A 24,068-nucleotide genomic window follows, 5' to 3' on the forward strand; every position below is an offset into this window, starting at 1 on the left:
ATCCTGATGCAACATTCCACACGGGCTTGCGATGCTGGGCTAGTGGGACGAGCGGAGGCTACTGAGTCACTCGGGGGGCTTCCCCTTTATCTGCAACTTTAAGTCCCCGTGATGCGACACCATCCGAGGTGCGCAGGCTCTGAAGCAGCTGCCACAGTCACGCTGGGGCCAGGACGGGGGGGGGGGGGGGGGTGGACAGGAAAGCCCTCCAGCCCCCCTCTCAGCCCTCTCCCTCTCGCTCTCCTCTCTCCCTGCGTCTGCACCCAACAGCAGCTCTGCAGGTACCCACACGGGGGGCCCTGATAACTCAATCCTGCTCATCAGAACCAGGGGTGCCCCCTTTCCTACCCAGCTGCCACCTCCCCTGGGCAGCGCCTGCCGGAGTCACGTTGCCATCCCCGACACTTCTAGAAGCTTGCAAGCTTCTGCACAGCTGGGAGCAGAGCCGCAGCCTCCTCAGCTGCTGCGGAGGAGAACAAAAGCTTCCAGGGGCTGAGAGATAATGAGCTCCCCGTCGCTCCCACCCGGGTCCGCGCCAGCCACGCCCCACCCCCGCGACAAGTGCAAAATCGCCCAGAAGCTTCTCCTCGCCTCCCCGGCATGCATTTATTTATTTATTTATTTATTTATTTATTTATTTATTTATTTCCTCAGGGGGGTTGATGGCGTTGCTTCCCATGCTCTTCAGAAGCTGAGATGCTTTGGCAGCCAAGAAGGCAAGGGTCTGTCTTAATTGTGCCCTCCCGGCGGGAGCCCAGGAGCCGGGCAGAGAACGGCTCGCCTGTTTGCGGCCCGGGCTGTTGTGGTGGCAGAGATAAACGGCCCAGCAGCGCGGAGCTGAAAGGAAATAGAGAAGAGGGGATGGGAGTAGTTTAATTACTTTGAATGGCTTTTTGTGTTCTGTGTGATTGCTTCCTATGATACAGTAGTTTCTCATTCTCCATGCAAGCTCTGTGTTTCTATTCATAAGAATAAGATTGAAGCAGGAAATTGGCTTTCAAGAGGAGGAGAGAGAGGGAGAGAGAGAGAGAGAGAGAGAGCTGAGAGGTGGGCTGTTTCCATCAGAGGAAAGCCAGGGTGGCGAGTTCCCACAGAGGCTCAACTCCACCAGGAGCTGGTCAGCTCCCAAACACCTGCGGTGGCTTCCTTGCCCTCGCTTGCCCTGCCCTGGGGCGCAGCTGACCCGGGCCCATGGAGAGTTACCCACTGGGGCAAAGATGGGGTGTCCCAGAGCTCAGGATGGGTCAGAGCAGGGTTGAGGAAGGGCCCGAGCAAAGTCAGGATCGTTCTAGGGCTGCAAGGCCAAGGCCATCCATGCCTCCTTCCTATCTGAAAAAATAGAGTGTGTGCATGTGCGTGTGTGTACATGTATATACATGTGTGCATGTGCGTGTGCATCTCCAATTCCTTTCAAGTTATCTACCATAGGAGAGATTTTAGGCTCTGGGCTGGAACCAGGGACGACGCTGCTTCTTCCCTCCGTTGTACCTATCCTTGCACAATTTTCATTTGCATAAACTGAGAGCTTGTGGTTCATAATAATAACAAGCCACCTTTCTTTTTTTTTTTTTTAAGATTTTATTCACTCATTCATGAGAGACACAGAGAGGCAGAGACATAGGCAAAGAGAGAAGCAGGCTCCCCATGGGGAGCCCAACACGAGACTCGATCCCAGGACCCCGGGGTCACACCGTGAGCTGAAGGCAGATGCTCAACCACTGAGCCACCCATGTGCCCCAACAAGCCACCTTTCTATATGACATAACTCTAGGATCAAAAAAGATACCCCCAGGCCATTAGTCACTAAGAGTTAAGTCTTATTCTACACAATCAATATGACTCTTAATCAAATTCACCTGTTTTTTTCCTGTGTAAATTATGTTGCCTTGTAAGACAAAAATAACTTGAATACATCCAAGGAGTTTGCTATCAAAGGAAGTCCGGTGATAAATCCTTTTGTAATACAAATAATATGTGCCGTAAATTCTAGCTTTATGTATTGGATTTTCTTAAATTACAGTAAATCTGTACCGGGGACATTTGAGTTAAGGACTGAGATTTACAAGCCCATCCAGAAAATTGAGTGTCCATTGTGTGCAGAGCATTCTTCAACAAGAGCGTGAAGTTCGGAAAGCAGGAATTAATGGCATCTCTACTCCTCTACTCCTAAGTTTACGATCATAAGAGAGGTAGAACCATCAGGTGCTTGGAACCTTTGCCCAAGCGGGCGGGCTGAACAGCTGCACGAGGCTGGCCCTGCAGACACACTTACCATCTTCAAAGTCCTATACAGATGATAACATCCACCATTGTTATTACAAGATTCTCATAAATGTAGAGATAAGAAGTTTGGGTAATAAATTCTTTGAGGCTCAAATGCTTCCCATAGAAAGAGCAGATACCAAGCCCTGAAATACTATGTAACGCACCCTGAATGCAAAAGGAGTCGACGTTTGCTTCACACTCAGAATCCCAAACAGCCTAGGCAAATGAGAAGAACATCAAAAGCCAGCAACAACCGGTGGGGAATTAGAGTTCACCCGGGGAGACTTGTCTGGGACGATGTGACACAGAATCACTGCTCACTGGTTCAAGTAGCAAGGTGTCCAAGAAGAGTGTGGCAGGAAGCAAAACAGGAGAAGCAGGGGGAACAGGTTACAAAACTATCAAACCAAACAAAATGAGGAAGAAGTGAACCAGAAACCGGGGGAGGAGAGATGTTATACAGAATGAACAACAGGCAGCAATGTGGTTCGGGGAAGAGCTGCCTTCTGCGGTGCTCTCCTCCTCGCTGTTCTCTACACACTCCTCCACCCACTCCTCCCTCCACCTGCTGTGCTCATGCTAATCCCGGCAGAAGTTCTACGTCCAGTCACCTTGACGGTCATTTTCCTCCCGTGCTCTCCTCTGAGAGGAAAGGACTAAAGAGGGAGATCAAAATGACAGAGTCGTAGCCTCTGGGCAAAAAGTGGATTCAGACTCCTATATGGACGGGACGCCCGGGTGGTTCAGCAGTTGAGCATCTGCCTTTGGGTCAGGTCGTAATCCCAGGGTCCTGGGATCGAGTCCCACATCTGGCTCTCTGCAGGGAGCCTGCTTCTCCCTCCGCCTGTGTCTCTGCCTCTCTTTCTCTGTGTCTCTCATGAATACATACAAAAAAATCTTTTTAAAAAAATAAATAAAGGCACACAAGAGATAAGAATTTGTTTAAAAAAAAAAAAAAACAGAATTCTATGTGGAAGACCAGCCGCAGCCCAGATCAACACCTGAAAGCAATAGATAGTAGAAAAGACCTCTCTGCCCAGAGTCATCTTCCCCGTAGTCGTGATTTCCACAGGTACACAATATTCACTTTTCCTATAACTGTCATAAGAGGAAGAGAGAGGAGAAAAACACAAATATGGGGTCCTGGGTATCTCAGCTGGAAATCGAATTTCCGATTCGAGTGCTACCTTCAGGGTCCCATGGCCACAGTATGCTTCCAGAACAGGAAGTCTTGATACAGGAGCCACGTAACAAGTTGATGGGACGGAGGGAAGGAGCAAGCAGCAGAAAGGGGTTACAAAAGTACAGTCCATCAAGGTCACACTGGTGTATCCGGTGACCCGAGGCAAGATGGGGAGCAGCACCACGCCCCTGGGTGTTTGGGGAGCACAGCCAGGAACACCTTCACCAGAATGGGAGCCAGAATGGAGAATGGAAAAGTGCTGAAGACTGGACTCTTGATATTTTTTGACCATGAACTTTTGACCACATGTAGAAAATAACAACAACAACAAAAACAAGAGTTGTCAATTTGCCCTTCGGCATTTGGAAAAAATGCTGGTCTGAGTCCAGTTCTAATCCAGACCTGTTATGCACGGTTAAATGATCTTCGCCTGGGGAGCCTGGGGTGGCTCAGTCGGTTAAGCGTTTGCCTTCAGCTCAGGTCATGATCCCCAGGTCCTGGGATCTGGGATCAAGCCTCACATCAGGCTCCCTACTCAGCAGGGAGCCTGCTTCTCCCTCTCCCCACTGTTCCTGTTCTCTCTTTCTCACTATCTCTCTCAAATAAATAAATAATCTTTTTTTAAAAAATGTTAAACAGTCTTCACTCTTATTATCTAAACTAATGGATTTTGTCAGGCATCTCTGTTACAGCTGTATGACTTATAAAGATTATATTTACCTTTTCTCCTTTTAAGAACCTAATGAGACCAAATTGGCTGCCTGTAATCCAAGTCTCTCTTTAATAATGTGATCTGACTTCTTTAAACCAGACTTTCTTCAGCCTATGGTAAGGGTGGCTTCTGACACTCTCTGATTCCATAATTGCTTTTGCCCTTTACTATATGTTGTTCTAGACTCGTTTAGTCTGGTCTAGGTGAAGGAAACAGACTTGCAGAGCAAAGGCTTGAATAAATAAACAAGTAACCAGAATATTGCTCTCCTAGTGGGATAGCTTGAAGAGAAGGTTTCACAAACCACCTGGAGGTCCAAGGTCTTGGGATATCAGCCACCTGGAAATGTAAAGACTAAAGAGGAAACATTGTCTCAAGCTATAAAATCTTCCATGGTACAAGTCAGGTGAAAACAGATTTATTTGCAAATCTCAAAATACTAGTATGAGGGGACACCCTTTGAAACTCTACAGGGGAAGTTGTTCTCCCAAACGGTAATAAACTTACCAAATGCATTATGCAGGCAGGTGGTACAGGAAGAAGATAAATGTATAAACGGCTTCCCACATGGTTTGGGAAGGTCTTATGAATGGCCAAGTCATTACAGAGGACTGAAAATATGGAAGGTTGACATCTGGGAAAACAGTAAAGCTGTCCCGCATCCCTAAGGTCCTTCTGAGTCCTATTAGAAAAAAATGAGTTCAATGTTCTACTTCTGAAAGGGCAGAAAATGTTTGTTGTGGCAAAATGGGAGGAACATCCTAACAAGGAAGGGATTCGCTCTAGATTAAGGGCAACCAAACAGGGTATAGACTCACAAGACGGCACTGACGTGAGGCCCTCGGGCCAGCAATGTCATCATGTGTTTCTATGTCTTTGGGGGAGACAATTGACAGGTACCAAATTCTAACTGGGTAATATCAATCCAGGTTGTATTTTGTGCTGGCTCCAAAAGGAAAATAACAATGTGAGTCCAAAGTATTTACTTCAGCTCTTGAAATGAACGAACTCATACTTTTTCTTCACAAATGGGGGGGTGGCAGTGGTGTCACCTAATCTCTGGTGCCACAGCGGTCCCCACTCAGCACACTCATGCATACAGAGCCCTTGAGCCCAACCCTACACTGTTGGAAAACTAAGCAAAGAACTCAGCCCTCATTTGCTGAGACGTGTGTCTCAACCCAGCTCGCTGTACGAGCTGCTGTTCTTAGGCTGAAAACATGTTAATGGGTGCTCTGCCTAGGTAAGGATTTTCGAAATGGGCTCTGAGTGCATTTACTTTTCTCCTTGCATTTGTAATCAGCCTGTCATTTCATTATCTGCATTCTGTGTTGGCTGTTTGGGATCATTAGGCAAAACCTAGCTATTGCTGCATATTACTCAGTACGTTTGCTCTAATAAGCTTTCGTAAATAAAACCCGAAGAGATGAAAAAGGCCAGTGTCTGATTACATGCAACCAATTTGGTCTCATTAGGTTCTTATAAGGAGAAAAAGTAAATATAATCTTTATAAATCATACAGCTATAACAGAGATGCCTGGCAAAATTCATTAGTTAAGATAATAAGAGTGAAGACCATTTAAATGTGTGTAACAGTTTGGTTTATGAAGCTGTTAAGTACTATTTCATCCATTATAAACTTTTACAAAACTCAAAGACATAATCAGGCAGAGGAAATCATATATTCTTACATGATTCCCTAAGGTTTGAGCTTAATAAATTGCTATTAAAACAATGATAAAAACTAATGCTTGTCTTGAATCTTTCAATTCAAAGACCCCCAAGTCTCTCTCATGCAACATTAATCTATTTTCCCTAGATGTTCAATGCCTGGACAAAGTTTGTTCAACCTATTTTACAGAGGGTACCATTAAGGCACAAACAGATCAAATGATAAACGAAAAAACAACTCCCAAACAAAACTGAAAGTGAACAGAGAAAAGGCTCTAAGGTTATTGCTTCTCAAGTCAAGGTAAAGTCAGAACTGTCATTTTAAAACAAACAAAGAGGAGGGCTGCTTTTATTAGTTTGCCCCTAAGCATAGCACTTTGATTTGATTCTGGGGTAGCAAGTAAGGCAAATGTTGATCAGTTAGACTTGAATATTATTGCTTCCCAATGGAGGAATTTGTTCAGGAAAATAATAAAGAAAACCATACCTAGTGAGGGAAGACCTTGGAGTTAAACAACCATCCTAAATTTGTGACCTTGAGCAAAATCACAGAAGTGAACCCAGCATCATCTTCGGTGAATTAAGAAAAACAATGCTGTGAGGAGGAAATGAGATTATCAGCACCAAGGGAAAAAAAGTCCCTACAAACTTTTTCATGCTTACCCACAAGGTACCTATTTTCCCCTGCGTCTCCTCCTCTTGTTCATTACATGCTATGATGTTTTAAGAATTAGATCTTATCTCCAGAAACTATTATTATTATTTTATAAATACCCTTAATACTGCCCTCCAGTCTTTGCCTATTGAATCAGTAGGATGCCCTGTTTCCTCAGCTGGGGAAACTGAGGCAATCCTAATGTGTGAGCTCTTCTTCCTTCCACCTGAACCTCACCACCTCTAACTAGATGTCAGAATGTAATTCTCACACTTGGCCCAAGCCCATCAGTCCAGGAGGAAACAGGTTTTCTAGACTGCCAGAAAGAAAGGAATGGGAGAAGCAGCAACTGGCTTCCCTCCCATCCTTTTTGCATTTCAGCCAGTTTGCCATCCTCCCGGTCCCACCACTGCCAAGCTGCTCCTTTCAGCCCCGGCTCCACTCCTAACCAGTGCCTCCCTAGAGGCCAAGGAGCCACTGGGCCCTGGCACAGTGTAAACGTCATGGAAGGGAAGACTGGGAGGACTGGAGCAGGGGTGGCAAAGTAGAGAAAGCAGCTAAGCTCTCCAATGATCTCTGAGCTTGCTATGTCCCTACATAGCAAAGCAAATAAGGGAAACACCGATTTTAAATAAATCATTTGAGAATAAATAACATACGGTGTCCTTGGGCAGGACGGAGGAGGTGTGCCTACGTAGAGCAGGTTGTGATGTTAGGAGGTGTGGGGGCAGGCAGGGGGGAGTTGGATTTTTTTTTTTTTCTTTTCTTCTTTCTCCTCCATCTTAAATAGCAGGGATGCAGCTAACCAAAGTGCAGCATCTGCTACAATAGATACCACAGTGCCACCTAGGGACCAAGAAGCAATTGTCCTCCCAGCCCACGAGAGGCCAGGACAGAAAAACATCATCCCCGGGGCCCCAGCAGGGCCTAAAGGAAGCTTCCACATCACAGCAGGACTGGGCTTGATGGCTGCTTCACCCACAACCCGCAGCAAGACTTGGAGTAACTGCTTGCAAAGCCAAGGCTACAAGGACTGTCTTTGCCGACGTTGGGCAGCCCACGGCAGCTCCTCTTGAGTGTAGTTCCAAAACATAAAAGCAGAAAGGACCTTCTGGATTATAGCCGTGGAGCCTCCCCCTCCCCCCCCCCAACCAAAATGCAAATTTCCTTGAGTTTTTCCTTCCTGTGTCCTATTCTTTGCATGTTAAGATAATTCATGCAAATTTTATGCATTTCGCTCAGAGGCATCTAATTAGACAGATTAGCTCGTCGACTCAGTAACCTTCTATTTTATTCTTCTGAAAAGAAGGTTATGTCAGTTAGGAACCTCTCACTCTTAATAGGCATCAGGCACAGAGTGTGTCTGTGTATGAGCAAGAGCTCACAGAGTCTTGTGGGTTTGGAGAACGTAAACACCCGCATTTTGTGTGTATGTGACCGTGTGTTTGCATCTGGGGGCTTGGAATGGCTTCGTGTCCCAAGTCCAACATAGGTACATGGGCACCGGTGCAATCAAAGTGCACCCCTCCCCGAGAAAAAGGGAAATGAAAAGTTAGCTCGCAGAGGTCCAAGAAGTCTGAACATCTGACTGGCATAACAGCTGAACAAAAGAAATGAAAGAGGAAAAAAAAAAAACATATATACGTTTCCTCCTTTGTTCAGAAAATGGATTTCAATTCTTGTTGGCATACTGCCAGTCTACATTCCCGAAGAAAAGAAAACTCACTTATCAGGGCAAGATAAACCGGAGACGCTAACAAGCTCTCAAATTGACAAAAGCATTGTGGGTTGCCATGGAAAGAGATCTTTTAAACTGTGAGGGTCATTATCCCCTGCCTCTAAAAATCTACCAGGTGTACCAGCCGAGGATCTAATTAGATGAACCAGATTCCTCACAGCAGCATCTGGGACGCCTTCCTGACACTCTTCCTGCTGTGAAGCGTCCCCCGATTCCCAAGAGCCATCCAGATGTGTGTTTAAGTCAACCGCTGTATAAAGCTCCCTGAAACAGACACCAGCTCGCCCAGCACGCAGCTGTCAGTGAAGCTTCTGGGTCGAAGGGGACGACTCAAATACCTGCCTGTGCCATCTGATTGGGCCCAGTTAGTGGGGACAATGGCAAGCCCAAGGACTCTGCTTGCCTGTCTGCAAAGAGAAGCCATGATTCAATCCTAGCCAGCTGTTGCCTGGAGGAGAGGCAGGCACACTCTTGCTAGGTTGTTTTCAAGAAAAGCCTGCAATCTCAACATGTTTGTGAAATCTCCCCATTTTTAAATATTGGCGGCAGCTCAAAAAGAAATTTAAAACCTGTGCTAAGCCAAACAAAATGTGGCCAAAGACCTGATTTGACCCAGAGAAGAACAGTGCAACCCCTGCCTTGGGTCATTCACAGCCCTTAAAATTCTGTGTTCAGACCACACCCAACTATTAATGCCTCCACTGTATAGTTAGGGCAAAAACTTCCACTCCTCTGAGTCTTTGTTTATCCTGTTTTCATTTGTCTGAGTTGGTCTTTTCCTCCAATGTCTGCTTGTCAAAATCCGGTATCAGGGGCCAACTCAAATGTCAATTCGTTTGTGAAGTCTGCCAGCATCACTGCAGTCAAAATTAATCATTACAATAACACTTGGTTTTTATCTCTGTTCTTGCACTTAGCGGAATCTGCCTCCCAGGAGGAGTCAGTGGTGTTGGTATGAGTCCCAGTTGTGGGTCCTTGAAACCTAGTAATGTAGCCAATACACATGCTCTCTCTGCCCGGCGCCCAGCACAGAGCCAGGGTTGACAGTTGCTCTGAATCTACATTGAATAAGTTACAAAGTGGGAAGCAATGCACGAGCTTCGTGGGCTTTTAAAATACGCCGGCACTAACCTGAATCCCAGCCTTGCATTGAACATGTCAGGTGATCAGATGACAATGACCAGGTACTTCTGAAATTGAGTCTACACGATGATGATTAAAACAACAGCTATTTGAACAAGATGTGTCTCTCTGCCAGACTCCAGGAATACGTTATTACTATCAGGCTATATTTTGACTTCCTACAGGGCAGGGTTCTTTCTTTTTTCCATGTTTTCATTCTATGTACCTACCACACTCTCTGGCACAGAGAAGGGATTCAATAAAGCACTGTGGAGTTTAATCATCATCAAAACAAGTCTATAACGAGCACCTACCTTGTGCAAAGAATAGCATGTTTTGTGGGGTGATGTGGTAAAAATGCCCTGGGGTAACTACAGTCTGGTAGGAAAGCAAAACAAATTTAAGTGAAAAAAAAAATTAGTTGCCCCATCAATACACGGTAAATGCTGAAAAGTGTTTTTTGAGCTCCAGCTCTGTGGCATGTCTCCTGCTAAGTGCTAGACCTCCAAAGAGAAGAAGAAGCAGCACTCATCCTCATGGAGATCAGGGATCATATGGGGGACTTTGAAATGGGAAAAACACTGTGGGCTCAGTAGTCCAAAAAAGTGCCACTCGAAATCCGAGGAAGCAGGAACCTTAAGAAGTTCTAGACGGAAAATGATCCTATTGTTTTAACACTAGGATGTTAATGGGGGAAGGTGTTGAATAAATTGAAATGTTACTAAAGGAAAATCTTCTAAAACAATTCTATTCCTAGATCCCAGTGGGCTTTCTGGAATCTAGGTATGTAAAATTCCCTAGCTGTCAACCTTGGGATCACACTCAGTTAAGAACTACATTGAAAGGGGCACCTGGGTGATCAGTCGGCTAAGCGTTTGCCTTCGGCTCAGGTCATGATCCCAGGGACCTGGGATGGAGCCCCGTGTAGGGCTCCCAGCTCAATGGGGAGCCTGTTTCTCCCTCTCTCTCTCCCTACCACTCTGCATATTTGCGCTCTCTCTCTCTCTCCTTCTCTGTCAAATAAACAAATAAAAAAAGGAAGCGGGGAGGGGTGGACTACATTGAAGCTCCAAGGAAGTAATGGGTCATGAGCACTGAGGGTCAGGAGAACTCTGCCCTGTGCCACGGTATCCCAGACTCTGACTGCTTCTGGGAACATCTGTGCTGTTGGGAAGAGATAGTGAGACAAACTCTCTGTTCTACCCCAGTGTCATCCCATTCCTCCTTTTCCTATCCCCAAAACACTACTCCTTATATGTTTTTTTCATTTGTTTTTATTAAAGTTTGATTTGCCAACATATAGTATAACACCCAGTGCTCATCCCATCAAGTATCCCCCTCAGTGCCCATCAACCAGTTGCCCCATCTCCCTACCCACCTCCCCTTCCACAACTCTTTGTTCATTTCCCAGAGTGAGGAGTCTCTCATGGTTTGTCTCCCTCTCTAATTTTTCCCACTCAGTTGCCCTCCTTCCCTTATAATCCTTTTCATTATTTTTTATATTCCCCGTATGAGTGAAGCCATATGATTATTGTCCTTCTCTGATCGACTTACGTCACTCAGCATAATACCCTCCAGTTCCATCCACATCGAAGCAAATGGTGGGTATTTGTCATTTCTAATGGCTGAGGAATATTCCATTGTATACATAGACCACAGCTTCTTTATCCATTCATCTTTCAACGAACACCGAGGCTCCTTCCACAGTTTGGCTATTGCAGACATTGCTGCTATATACATTGGGGTGCAGGTGTCCTGCCGTTTCACTGCATCTGTATCTTTGGGGTAAATCCCCAGCAGTGTAATTGCTGGGTCATGGGGCAGTTCTATTTTTAACTCTTTGAGGAACTTCCGCACTTTCCAGAGTGGCTGTACTGATTCACATTCCCACCAGCAGTTTAAGAGGGTTCCCCCTTCTCCACATCCTCTCCAACATTTGTTGTTTCCCATCTTGTTAATTTTCCCCATTCTCACTGGTGTGAGGTGGTATCTCATTGCAGTTTTAATGTGTATTTCCCTGATGGCAAGTGATGCGGAGCATTTCCTCATGTGCTTGTTGGCCATGTCTATGTCTTCTTTGGTGAAATTTCTGTTCATGTCTTTTGCCCATTTCGTGATTGGATTGTTTCTTGGGTGTTGAGTTTAATAGGTTCTTTATAGATCTTGGATACTAGCCCTTTATCTGATAGGTCATTTGCAAATATCTTCTCCCATTCTGTAGGTTGTCTTTTAGTTTTGTTGACTGTTTCTTTTGCTGTGCAGAAGCTTTTTATCCTGATGAAGTCTCAATAGTTCATTTTTGCTTTTGTTTCCCTTGCCTTCATAGATGTATCTTGCAAGAAGTTGCTGTGGCCAAGTTCAAAAAGGGTGTTGCCTGTGTTCTCCTCTAGGATTTTGATGGATTCTTGTCTCACATTTAGATCTTTCATCCATTTTGAGTTTATCTTTGTGTCTGGTGTAAAAGAATGGTCTAGTATCATTCTTCTGCATGTGGCTGTCCAATTTTCCATTAACTCTATGGTCAACTAATATTTGACAAAGCAGGAAAGACTATCCACTGGAAAAAGGACAGTCTCTCCCTATGTTTTAGTCTGTGTGAGCTTCTACCACAAAAACACCATCAACTGGGTGGTTTATAAACAACAGAAATTTATTTCTCACAGTCTGAAGTCTGAAGAGCTCAAGATCAAGACACGTGCAGATTGCAGGTCTGGGGAGGGCAGCCTTTTGCACTGACAACCATCACTGGGCAAAAAAGACAAGCTAGCTCTCTGGGGCCTCTTCTTATAAGGGCATGAATCCCAGTCATAAGGGGTCTGCCCTGGTGACCTAACACCTCCCACAGGCCCCACTTCCTATGCCATCACCTTGGGGGTTGCAATTCCAACCTGTGAAAGTGAGAGGGACACAAGCATTCAGACCTCAACAGGTAGAAACTCCCAACTCTCTCTTGGATCACCTCCATCTATGCACATACTTTACAATCCACGTGTACAGCTTCCCCATTGTGAGTAGCGAGACGATCACAACCATGACCATAGTTCACCTCTTCTTTTGGCCACCTTGAATCTGGTCAGCTGGTCTGAGAGAGCAGTGACAAAAAGAGAAAGAACACTGGTCTCAGGGTAAGCTTTGTCTTCCAAATGGGGAAAATAATATCATGAACTCTAGCTGTGACCCACGTAGCCCACCACGTAGAACAACCCAGCCACGATACATGAGAGCGTACTTATAACTGCCCTGTAAAATGGAGAAAACCTAGGGAAGGAATAAGAAAGAAAGGAGGGGGGAGGGAGGAGATGATTATGGCAAGTGAAAGTTAAAATGGGGACTTACTGAGAGAATCTGAGGTGGATCTGGAGCTTAAGATCAAGAATTGCTGGAGATAAACATAGAAGAACGGGGAAAAGAAAAAAATAGAGTCAAATGTCTGCTTTGCGAGCTCATGCTCTGCCAATAGTTTATCCTTCAAAAAGTAAGAGGCAGAAGGAGATCAGAAGACAGGAGAAAAATAATCAACAGGAAAGTGGAGGTGTCAACCTGAACAGATTTCAAACGGAGACAAAGAATTTATATGATTAGCTACAATTACACGGAGATATATAAACATCTTGGGCCAAATGGTACCGAGCAGCACTCTAGCACTTCACGGTGCCTTATGTATAGCTTAGTCTTTTGATACTTATTTTGCACTCTGCCAGCAAAATTTTTGTCATATCTGATGTGTTTTGCCAAGTCTTTTACTTGGGATGCTTCCTGATTTAAATATTTTTAGCTGCAGTGGTCTTTTAATCACGAGGGTATTGTTTCAAAAGCAATTATTTTATGTGCATCTAAAAGCAAAACTGAAGCCCGATCCAAATTCATCTGAGATCATCCGATAACTGAGGAGCACTGAAGGAGAGGGCAAAGACTGCCCTTGACCATTCTGTGAAAGGATCTCGGATTTCTCTTGTAAAATACGGTTAGTGGGGTGACCTTTGCGGATGTCTCCCGATGCTGTTGATTGGGAAGGGCAAATTGCAACTTCATCTGTGTTCATCAGAAAATGAGGTCCCTTCGCTCCTCCCACCCCCAACTCGAGCCTCTTTGCAATCAGCCAGCCTTCTGAGTGGCCTACAATTTGGATAAGAGGAGTGTAAATGGGTGACTTACTCGAAAGAAACGTAATGTCTTGCCATGTAATTTCTAAGGAAGGAAGCAGTGCCGCCCAGGTTTGGGGTTTAAGGCTTGGAACGAAGCACCTGGAAGGAAAAAGAACTAAATCGACCAGGCTGACCTAGTTGTGAGCCAATCCCCTGGGTGGGAGTCTTCCTCCAGAGCCCACTCTGCAGGGCTAGGAACAAGTGCATCTGTTCCCCAAGGTGGCTGCTGACGGTTTTCCTGCACCACTCAGCCTCACACTTCTTTGCCACACAAAAATTATGGAAAAGACAGAGTTGAGTGCTTTATGGCCGAGCAGGTGCATGTACAACTGTCAGGGAATAGAGAAACACACCCCTTCAAGCCTTGCCTACAGAGACATCTTGATTTCTCAGGTCCAACATGTTGGCATTGGGTTGCTTCTTTCAGAAAGTGCTTTGTTCCTTGTATATTTAAGTCAATCCAAGAAAAACATGGTTCAGAGAGGAAATGTGTAGGACAGCCAACGAGATCACTTCTACAGCAAATGAATCATGGGCCCGAAGAACAATGAGAAGTCTCTTTTCCAATTATCCGTCGGCGTGTGTTCATCCCAAGCCATTACCCCATGTGTCTGTCAGAGGGACTCTCTGCATCAGCCGTAACGAGGCGCGTTAACTTTCCGTCCCCACCGAGCGGTCTGCGCCCTGGCTGGGTGACAGGTCCAAGACCCAGGCGGGGGCTGCTGCAGACCCAGCGCTTTCCGAATCCGTAGCCAACCCGGCTGCAGTTAGTAGAGCGGCTCCAAAACCCCAGGCAAGAAGGAGAGAGCGGGAGTCAACCGAGAAAGGTCCATCTGGGAAAGGCCCTGCTGCGAGGTGCCTCCTGTGGGGATGGGAGAGAAGCTCCTGACCCCGCAGCGGGGCCTCCAGAAAGCCCCGGAACACCGGCCACCGCAGAAAGGGGGTGAGGAGGGGAAGCCCGGGTCCCACCCAGCACTTCCCCGCCTGCACCCGTTCTCCCTCCGCCTGACACTACGTCGGACCCAGGGCTGGTTTGCTCCCTCGTGATGTCACGGCCCTGCTCCCAGCCCCGCCTGGCTCCCACTGCCTCGGGAAGCCAATCTAAATCCCCACCCGGAGTTCTTAAGAACTGGCAAGCCCGGGCACCGCCAGGCCCTTCTGTGCTTTCCCCTCTGGGCCGGAGAGCTTCCGCGGCCCCCCCGGATCCCCAGGGGCTTTCTCCACCAGCTCTCCTCTGGGGCAGGACCTGCAGGAGCCCCACCAGCCCCCAGGGCCCCAAGGGTGGAGACCAGGGTTGGGCTTGGTCAATGGAGGGGGGGGGGGGGGCAGGCAGGTGGCCCAAGCGGTGAAGGCGGTCACAGTGCCGGCTCCCCCCTGGGGGGTCCTTGAGGCCAGCTGTGCCCCCCACCCAACGGGCACTGCTCCCCGGGAGGCGGCTTCCTCCAGGCTGAGCTTGCTGGTCCTGCTGGGCGTCCTCTCCCCTCAATCCCGGAGGTCTGAGGATGATGATGTCCCTTTCTCTCCCCGTAACCACCACGGCTCAGGGGTACTGCGCTATTACTCGTAAATAAATCCTCCTCCTCTTATTTAGACTACTCCATCCATTTCCCACTGAAACTCTCGTTCCCTCTTTCTACCTCCTCCTTACGGATGAGAAATTGTGAAAGCTAAAAGTAGTAGGACCAGGATTTGAGCCCAAGTAGTCGAGCTCCAGAAACTTCTCTCGTGGGATCCCTGGGTGGCGCAGCGGTTTGGCGCCTGCCTTTGGCCCAGGGCAGATCCTGGAGACCCGGGATCGAGTCCCACGTCGGGCTCCTGGTGCATGGAGCCTGCTTCTCCCTCTGCCTGTGTCTCTGCCTCTCTCTCTCTCTGTGTGTGACTATCATAAATAAATTAAAAAAATTAAAAAAAAAAAAAAGAAAGGCAAAGAGGCATTAAAAAAAAAAAAAAAAAACTTCTCTGGTAGCCCGAGAGCAATATGCACCGCCTCACTAACACGGGGCTAGTGTTGCACTGTCGCTTCCCTGCTCAAATCAAAATCCCCTGATCCCAGCAGGTAGCAGCCAAGCCACCCCTTGTTCATGATACATCCCTATCCCTCCATCAGAAGCTCAATCTCCAGTAAGCAGAGTGGCCCTGCCATCGCCTTGTACACACACCACATATTGCAAAAACCAATATTCTATCAAGATTCGTGGGCATATTCTTGTTTCCCTGAGGAATGGAAAACTTCCAGAGAGAAATTGTCGTTCCATGTAATCTCTGTTGTCCTTAGCCCAACCGCAGTGAATACAGTGGCCTCATCACTCAGCTGAATGAATGAATGGGAAGGAATTTCTATGGCTGTTTATATTGTCTGTCAAGATGAATAATTGCCCCTGTAATTTATGAATTCTTATTAAATTTAAAACTTAAAAAAAAATTGAACAGTGGAAGCGAAAGGTGGCAAACTCTAAATAAGTAACAGTTATCTAGAAGCAATTCTAGCATTTCCTTTCCCAGCAAACCTTGCTTAAGAGTCCTATAAAAGAATCATCATATACTAACTGCTGCTGAAGAGCCGTTATAGCCTGGTGGCTTACAAAGAAAATCCTGCAGCTCTACTGTCGGGATTCACATCCAGGTTCTGCTTGCTTGATAGCTGTAAATCTTAGAAAACAGCCATTTCATCTCTCTGCAGCTCAGTTTTCTCATCTACAAGATGGGGATAATGGTACTGACCCACTTCATGCTGTGAGGATTCAATGAATTAATACACATAAGCACCTAGCTCGGGACCCGGATGCACTGTGTGCAGCATGCGACCGTTACTATTGCTGAATATCCAACAGTTACTGGTTAGCCTGTCCTGCCAGCGCTCTTCCCAGGACTTCCTAACACCTGGAAGTTTCCAGGGAAGGCAAGATAATACTCTCTATCGCTTATTTACAACAATTCTACCGCAAGGAGTTAATAAGCTCCACAGATTTCATCTCATTCTGGAGACTAATGTGCTGATGAAGTATTTTCATGTATAGTTGGAAGAAGGAATAGGGACGCTATTTTTAGGATATTATACTATTTTACAATAGTAAAATGAGCCATCAAAGGCACAGGGGAGACTAATTAACTTATAAATGAGTCTTTACTTGGCACCTACAATGTACCCAGCTGTGTAGTCAAAGAGATGGAGGAGGCAAATAAACTGTACAGCACCTGTGTAAGGTGACCCAGTTGGTCACCTTAGTGCAATGTAGAGCCCAAGAGTCGTGACCAGTTTGCTGCCACGCTGTAGAGCGCTCAAAGGGCCAGGAGCAGCTCTGATTTTTGAGAACTAGCTATTAGTCTCTCGAGATAGAGAGTGGGTTTCCATCAAAAACACACACGCACACAAACAAACCTAACAACACTGGGGACACTGCAAATTCATCTAATAATCCATCTGACCGTCATTCACTCTTCTGATACCTGCCTGCCGCCAGCCAGTCCCCCTTCCCCATGTGCCGCAACGGCCGCGGAATGGGAAGAATAGGGTGACAGGAGAGCACAGAGGAAGCCTTCCTTCCTTGATAGGCCTCATTCTCCTTTATAATCTTACCTTTGTATTGCCTTTATTAAGCATGGCATGCACAGAGGGCCTAAAAAAGGAGCACGAAAGAAACAATTTGAGTGTGGGTTTTGCAGCAGCTCTCCCTCCCCTGAGAACTGAGCTTACACACATAGTTTATTACCTTCTCGTGCTCCTGAACACTGCTTAAAGCCATATAATATCTTTCGGTGGGTAAATGAGTAGCAGCTCTCTCTCATCTGTCAATCAAGTCCATTTCCCCCTTGAATAAGAGAAGTTAACATCTTACCCCTCTGACACTTGAGGGAAGTGAGCTTCATCTTGCTCTCTGCCAGGAATTTTATGGCAGGAGGAGAGAGGAGAGGTGCGTCCTGGCAGTCCAGGGGTGCCTTGGCTGTGCAGGCCACTGGGATGGGGAAGGGTCTCTACACGCTCCCCTGGCAGCACTAGCTAGACTTCAGCTGCTCAAGAGAAAAATCACAGCAACTCTAGTATTTCCTCGGGAGCCACAGCTTGGCCATATTGGTCTGATTAAGACAGAATCCAGATGGCAATGGGTTAGAGAGCGAGATGTGAATAAAGGAGTGAAGGAAATAGATTTTAAAAAAAAAATCTATCTCCTTTTCTGGGAAAAGCCACCCCCCTCCCCTTGCTGATGAAATGTTAGGTCATGTTTAATTCAATTCATGTCAAGAATGATTTACTAAGCCACTACTATGTATAAAATATTGGACTAGATTCTTGGGAGGACAGATACAATGGCAAACAAATGTGCTAACCATCTCTCCATGCTGAATTTGGGCCTCACCTCCTTCAGGGCTTGCTCAGACCTCACCTTCTCAGTGAGGGCCACACCAACCACTTTTTTTAACACAACTGCCCTATCCCCACCCCCTAGCCTTCCTGATGCTTCTTATCTCTACTTTAGCTTTTTTTCCCCATAACACATATCTCCTTTTGACAAACCTTCTTATTTACTTACTTTGTTATGTTTATTACTTATTTTCAGTTTCCAAACACACAATCCACCCCTAGGACAGGAATCTTTGTGGGATTTATTTCCTGATGCACTTTAAGTGCCTACAACAGTGCCTGACCCATAGTAAACGTTCAATAAATAGTTGTTGAATGAGAAAGAATTGTTTCTCCCAGAGCCCAGATACATTCTTAACTACTTCCTGAGGAAGCTTCCTGGATTTGTTGAGAACCTATAACAAAAATGGTCATTTCCCCCAGTGAGTGCTCCCGGGAGTGAAAGCAGTAGAAAGGTTTTGGTGAGTGAGTGGAGGCATTCTTGTAGCTCACTCATCTCATTGTGCAGCTGACTTTCCAGGAATCAATCAATATATCCCATGTTTTCCTTCCCAGGTCACCCCTCAATCACTATACAGCTGGATTATCCATCAGCTGGGTTCCGATGTTCCTTCTGAGACCAATGCACTACCTTTCCTTTTTGTATGTAAGTAAACTGGCAGTACGATACAGAGGATTTATTCCACTGCATGCCAACAAGCATGAATTTCAAATATATGTAATAGCCTTCAACATATTAGACAGTTTAGCTATTATTAGACTCCTACAGTCTGGCTCCATATGATGCCATAAATATCCACCACTCCCCCGGGCCCACCAGCCAGGTTCTAAACAAAAGACAGCTCCCATCCCCACCCAAATACACTCATTGACTAGGGCAGACACCAAATTGCTCCTAACCAACACCACTCACGCAGGCAAGTCTCTGAACTGGCACATCCCAGCCTCATGACAAGTTCTAGAACACCCATCCAGAAACTGTGGCAAGCAGCCAGATATTTATGCTTTATGATAAATAACCTGAAGTTTCCATATATAAAAAGGTTCACTCACAGTCACAAAACTGGCTCATGACAGTGAAAAGAAATAATGTTTCCTACATTGCTGGATTTCACAAGTGACCCCAACAACTCGGTGCTACCACAGGCTTTGATTTTTCAATCTTTCTTCTTCTACTGGTGCCCTACCTTTCATTTATGAGGGGATTAGTCCTGGGATGAGTAACGCCAGGAAAAATAGTGTCCCACCTGGCTGATGCTCCTATTTCCTTCTATAACTCCTCAAAGATTAGAGCTCTAACATCTTTATCTCTACCTTTCTAGAAGAAAATTTATGTAATTATGAAATTCTCTTGCCACTATGATCTGCCTTGCTTAGGTCCTAAAGCCATAGAGATGCACCTGCTTTGCAACATGCCTCTCTGTTTCTAAAGAGAAAGGATACCAGGAGAGGTAAAAAGCACTAATTCTCTGCACTGAAGAAGCATCATTCAAGGCCAGGTATATTTGCTGCATGGCCCTACAGTGAAAATACCTTTTAGGCTAGACCGGGTGATTGTAATTATGAAACCTTACACTAGCAGATGCTAAAATCAACGAAGTCCTTTTCTCTCATTATTTAACTCTGCTCACATATATATCAGAAGCTAGCTTGTGCCATGAAACAAACCACTCCAAACTTGGTTGCCATTTAGGTCATGCAATTTGGACTGGTTCTTCTAGGCAGCTCCTATGGTGCTCGTGTGTCTGAAGTCAGGGACTCAGCTTCTAAGTGTGAGGCTCACTGGGGCTCTGGGGCCACCACGTGCCTCTTATTATGCTTCAGACCAGTCAAGTCTTGCTCACATGACGGTTTAGGGTCTCAAGAGCAGCAGGGTTTCATTGTGCAAACATTTTTCAAATCTGTGAGTGTTTCATGTTTGTTGGTGTCCACTGACCAAAGCAAGTCACAAGTTTGGTTCAAGAGTTATGACTCACTTTTTAAAAGCAGCTACAAAGTCACACTGCAAGAGCATGAGTACAGAGAGGGAAAGAAATTGTGGCCATTTTTTGCAATACTCCATCAAGATATGTGTGGAAGGATTGAACGATATGTAAGTTCTGATAGAGGAAGAAGACTGGGAACTCAGCAATCACTAAATTACCTAGTCACACCTGCTCTCCTCATATGACTTTTGGCTTAGGGCACCTTATACACTCATTCATTCAGCAAGTACTGATTGAGCACCTCCTGTGTGCCAGCCTCTATTCTAGACACTTGTGATAGAAACACACAATGTCCCTGCTCGTATTAAGCTTAGAAACTAGGAGGGTACATTCAGACAATAAGTAAACAAACATAACAGATATGACTGTAAGTGCTATAAAAAACTAATAATAGTTAAAGGTGAGAATAGTAACAGGAATGCGATGTTATTTTATTTAGGGTAATCATGGATGACCTCTCTGATGTTGTCTTGAAGGAATCCTTGAAGAAGGGGGGGGGGGGGAGCAGTTGATATGGATGGCTGGAAAGGAGCATTCCAGGCAGAGGAAGGAGTAAATGCGTAGCTGAAGTAGGATCATCTCTGCTTCTTGAGTAACAGCAAAGAGGCTGATGTGGCTGGTGGAGGGTGGGTGAGGGGAGAGAGAGGATAAGAGAGAAGTGTCAGTGAGCCAAAAGGTATTGTGAAGGATAAGCCATGATAAGAAGCTTGGATTTTATTCTGAGTGAGAAGGGAATCCTTGGCTGGTTTAGAACACAGATGTGCAATGATGTGATCGCTCTGTTAACTTTATCCAAAATACACCCTGGGGAGTCAAGGGTAGAAGCAGGAAGCCAGCTGTGAGGTTGGTGCTCTGTCACACTGGGTTCCCAGGCTATATGGATCAGAGCTAATAAATGTATTACTCGGTTCTGTTTATGCTCTCCTATGTTGGATTATGGCTGAATTTGGCAAGATGGCCAGGGGAGAGAAATTCTGCAAGGTTTTGCTCACAAAGGAAGATATGAGCTTCTCTACACCCACCTGTTGGTGGCTGAGGAATAGAAGGGGGAGGAAGAACATGTCGGTCTGGACTCTAGCTATCCGGCCACTTAAGAATCTATCTCTGTCTCCTTCCTCCATTGAGTGGACCATGAGAAGCATGGTGGCTGATGAGCAGAAAAGGAAGGATTGGAAAGGAGTCACCACCATGTGAGGAAGGCCAAAGCAAGACAGATGGCTCAAGGTTATTGGTATTTATCATAAGGCAAAGCCAGTTCTGGCCTTTCAAGGCACAGGGAGCTCTGAGGAGTAAAAAGTCAGTGGGACTGACCCACAAGGAGACTGGCCCACTGGACCAGAGGAAGGAGTCGGTATCTATGGCCTGCTGCCTGTTTGGAAGCTGGATTTCACCAAGAGACATGACTAAAGACCAAAACATGTCTCATTTTTCCAAAGCTCACATCTTCCATCCTTCTGCTTCCATCTCTCCCCACATCCCAGTGCTCTCTGAGCCCCTTCACCTCAGGGTTAAAGTCAAGAAAAACTCATTGGGAACTGAGGACTTTCCATTCTCTTGTCAACTGGGTCCAACCAAATGGCATTCTCTCTACTTTCCCAGATCCCTCACCCTTTGCTTTTTCCTCTCCTCTATTGTCTCCATTTCTAACTTCAGGAAGGTCCTAAAGTGGGTTGCAGTTTCCAAATATGGGAGAAATGTCATCAACAGGAGGAACTGTGATGGACCCCAAGCACCAAACCCATCATTCCATCCCCACCCCATGTGAGGCATGCCTATCCCAGGCAGGAGTGGGAAGGCATGGAGTTTTTGCGAGTTGCAGTAGAACACACTGATCAAGAATATGGGCCTAACAGGGGTGCCTGGGAGGCTCAGTGGGTTAAGCATCTGCCTTTGGCTCAGGTCATCAACTCAGGGTCCTGAGATCGAGCCCCACATTGGGATTCCTGCTCATCAGGGGGTCTGCTTCTCCTTCTCCCTCTGCCACTCCCCACCACTCATTCTCTCTCTCTCAAATAAATAAAATCTTAAAAAAAAAAAAATGAATGTGGCCTAGCAGTCAGCGGGGTGGGAGGGTTTTACCTTACTTGGTCCCTTCCTGAACACTTACTTATAGTATAACCTTGGACAAATGACTTAACCTTACCAAGCCTCAGTGTTACATTCATAAAATGGTAATAACACTACTTACCCCACAGGGTTTTGGTGTAGATTAAATGAGAAATTACATATAGCATGCCTTTGGCATAGTATCTGACACACTGTAAAAAATGAGATATATTATTGTCATTAACATTATTTTATTAAGAAAGGAGGCTGGTATCCAGCTGCCTCTGCACAGAATGCCAATAAATGAGTGGTTGCGTGACCAAGAAATATGAATTGGCAGGTGCACACAATGTTCAGAGTGAGTTTGCTGGCAGTGAGTTAGGAAGTGAAGTTTATCTTCTCACTATTAAGTTCATTTAAAAATGAACCAGGGGCACCTGGGTAGCTCAGTTGGTTAAGTGTCCATCTCTTGATTTCAGCTCAGGTCATGATCTCGAGGTCGTAAGATGGAACCCCACATCCAGTGCAGACGCTGGGCGTGGAGCCTACCTAAGATTCTCTCTCCTTCTCCTCCCTCTTCCTTTATCCCTCCCCAATCCCTGCAAGTGTTGTCTCTCTCTCTCTCTCTTTCAAAAAAGAAATATATATGTATACTTATGCACATTTTTTGGTGACATGGTGGCAAGTGGGATCCCAATAACCAAAACCTTTCTCTGGTGGCCCTACCTATGATGGGTGGGGGTGGCAGGTGGCAGAGGGATGGGCTCCACAAGCAACCGCAGCAGCACTGTGCAGTAACCACAGCCTCTCATTCCCTGACCTTCCATCCTTCTTTGATTCTCTTCAGGTGGGCCAAATGCCACTACTCATTACAGTAAATGTCTCAAGATCCTTTTAAGAAATGCTCACAAAATGATCCTCCAGGATTTACTTCTGATGGCCAAATTAGGGGGTTGGAAGCTTGAATGAAGAAACTAAAAGGCCCCGAGGCCAGAGAACTAGAGAATCAGAGAAGCCACAATGCCGAGTTGTGGGACAGTTGCCTGCCTGCGCCTCCTCTACATGGTCTGGGCCGTTGGAGAGAAGCCTGCAGGAAGCTACCAGGCTGCCTAGCTCCCAGGCCCCACACTGCCACCAAGATGCTGGTTGGCTGAGGGCATCATGTCCTCTCATCTTTAAAAATAAAAACATTTTTGGGGTCACTGTTTTTCAAATGAGACACCTACTTCAGAATCACCTGGAGAGTTTGTTTGAAAATGCAAAATATGGGGCTCACTTGAAACCACTGGAGTTCAAGAAGCTGGATTGCAGGAATCTGTATTTGTCATTTTCCCTTCACAGTCAAGTTTGAGACTCGCTAGCCTGTGAGGGAGCTCTGAGACACACCACCGCTGGTTGTAACACCTCTACCCACTTGGAGGCAGACTCTAACAAGCTTTGTTTCTCTTCTCGGCCATGTGCAATCTAGGAGAGGCAGATATAATGGTGAGCCTAGCAGCAAACATAGGTAACGCCCAATCTTTTCTCCATGTTCTTCTCTCCCAGCCAGGACTTCCGTGTGGGTCACAAAAGCTGGCTGACTCTGGTAGCCACTGTTCCTACGTAACTCAAGTCCAGCTCCTACTGAACATGGACCACATGCGCAAGCTCACACACATGCACAAAGCAAAGGTTTATGGAGTGCTCATCTCGTGGCAGTCTCTCACAGGTATTCCTTAATTAACCATCACCACAACCCTGTGAGGCACATACTATCTTGTCTCCATTTTAATCATGACAACACTGCAGCACGAGGTTCAGTAATGCCCTCATGATCACCCAGCTGCAAAGGGGAGAAGCCAGGATTCCAACGCAGACAATAAGATGTCAGAGTGAGTGCTTTTATGCTCCCATCCATAACTTAATCTCCGCTGGTGGGATTTTAGGCATCCATTTTATGAGAGAGTCTTAAAGGATCACAAATCCCTACACTTCATCTGTGAAATAAGAATTGGATGCACAGATTTTAGCTGTTCTTTTCAACCTTAAAAGTCAATTAAACTGAACAAAGTTTGGTGACCCCCATTACCCAGGCCAATGGATCTCCATGTGGAGTAAGCAATCTGGAAATGTACAGGATTATTTTAGGTTGTCACAATGACTGGGGGCCAGCAGCATGAATGGTCTGCAGCTGCTAAATGGTCTGC

At 46.0% G+C, this 24,068-nt stretch overlaps 1 long non-coding RNA gene across 7 annotated transcripts in view; it reads right to left on the reverse strand.

Annotated features, from left to right (window-relative positions):
• Positions 1-591: 591 nt before the first annotated feature.
• LOC111090294 overlaps positions 592-24,068 on the reverse strand; it is a 104,104-nt gene continuing 80,627 nt past the window's right edge. For 2 of the 7 annotated variants that reach the window (XR_005371479.1, XR_005371480.1), the window contains exons 6-7: positions 22,025-22,094; positions 20,261-20,452 (exon numbers count right to left, since the gene is read on the reverse strand). This is a non-coding gene — a long non-coding RNA (uncharacterized LOC111090294). Of the gene's footprint in view, positions 838-4,667; positions 4,835-11,797; positions 12,429-12,682; positions 12,726-13,501; positions 14,367-20,260; positions 20,453-22,024; positions 22,095-24,068 lie in introns of those variants that run through there. The other 5 variants (XR_005371482.1, XR_005371483.1, XR_005371481.1 and 2 more) reach the window with 5 other exon arrangements.

Source organism: Canis lupus, chromosome 16 (assembly GCF_011100685.1).
Source record: "Canis lupus familiaris isolate Mischka breed German Shepherd chromosome 16, alternate assembly UU_Cfam_GSD_1.0, whole genome shotgun sequence".
Taxonomy (NCBI): Eukaryota; Metazoa; Chordata; class Mammalia; order Carnivora; family Canidae; genus Canis; species Canis lupus.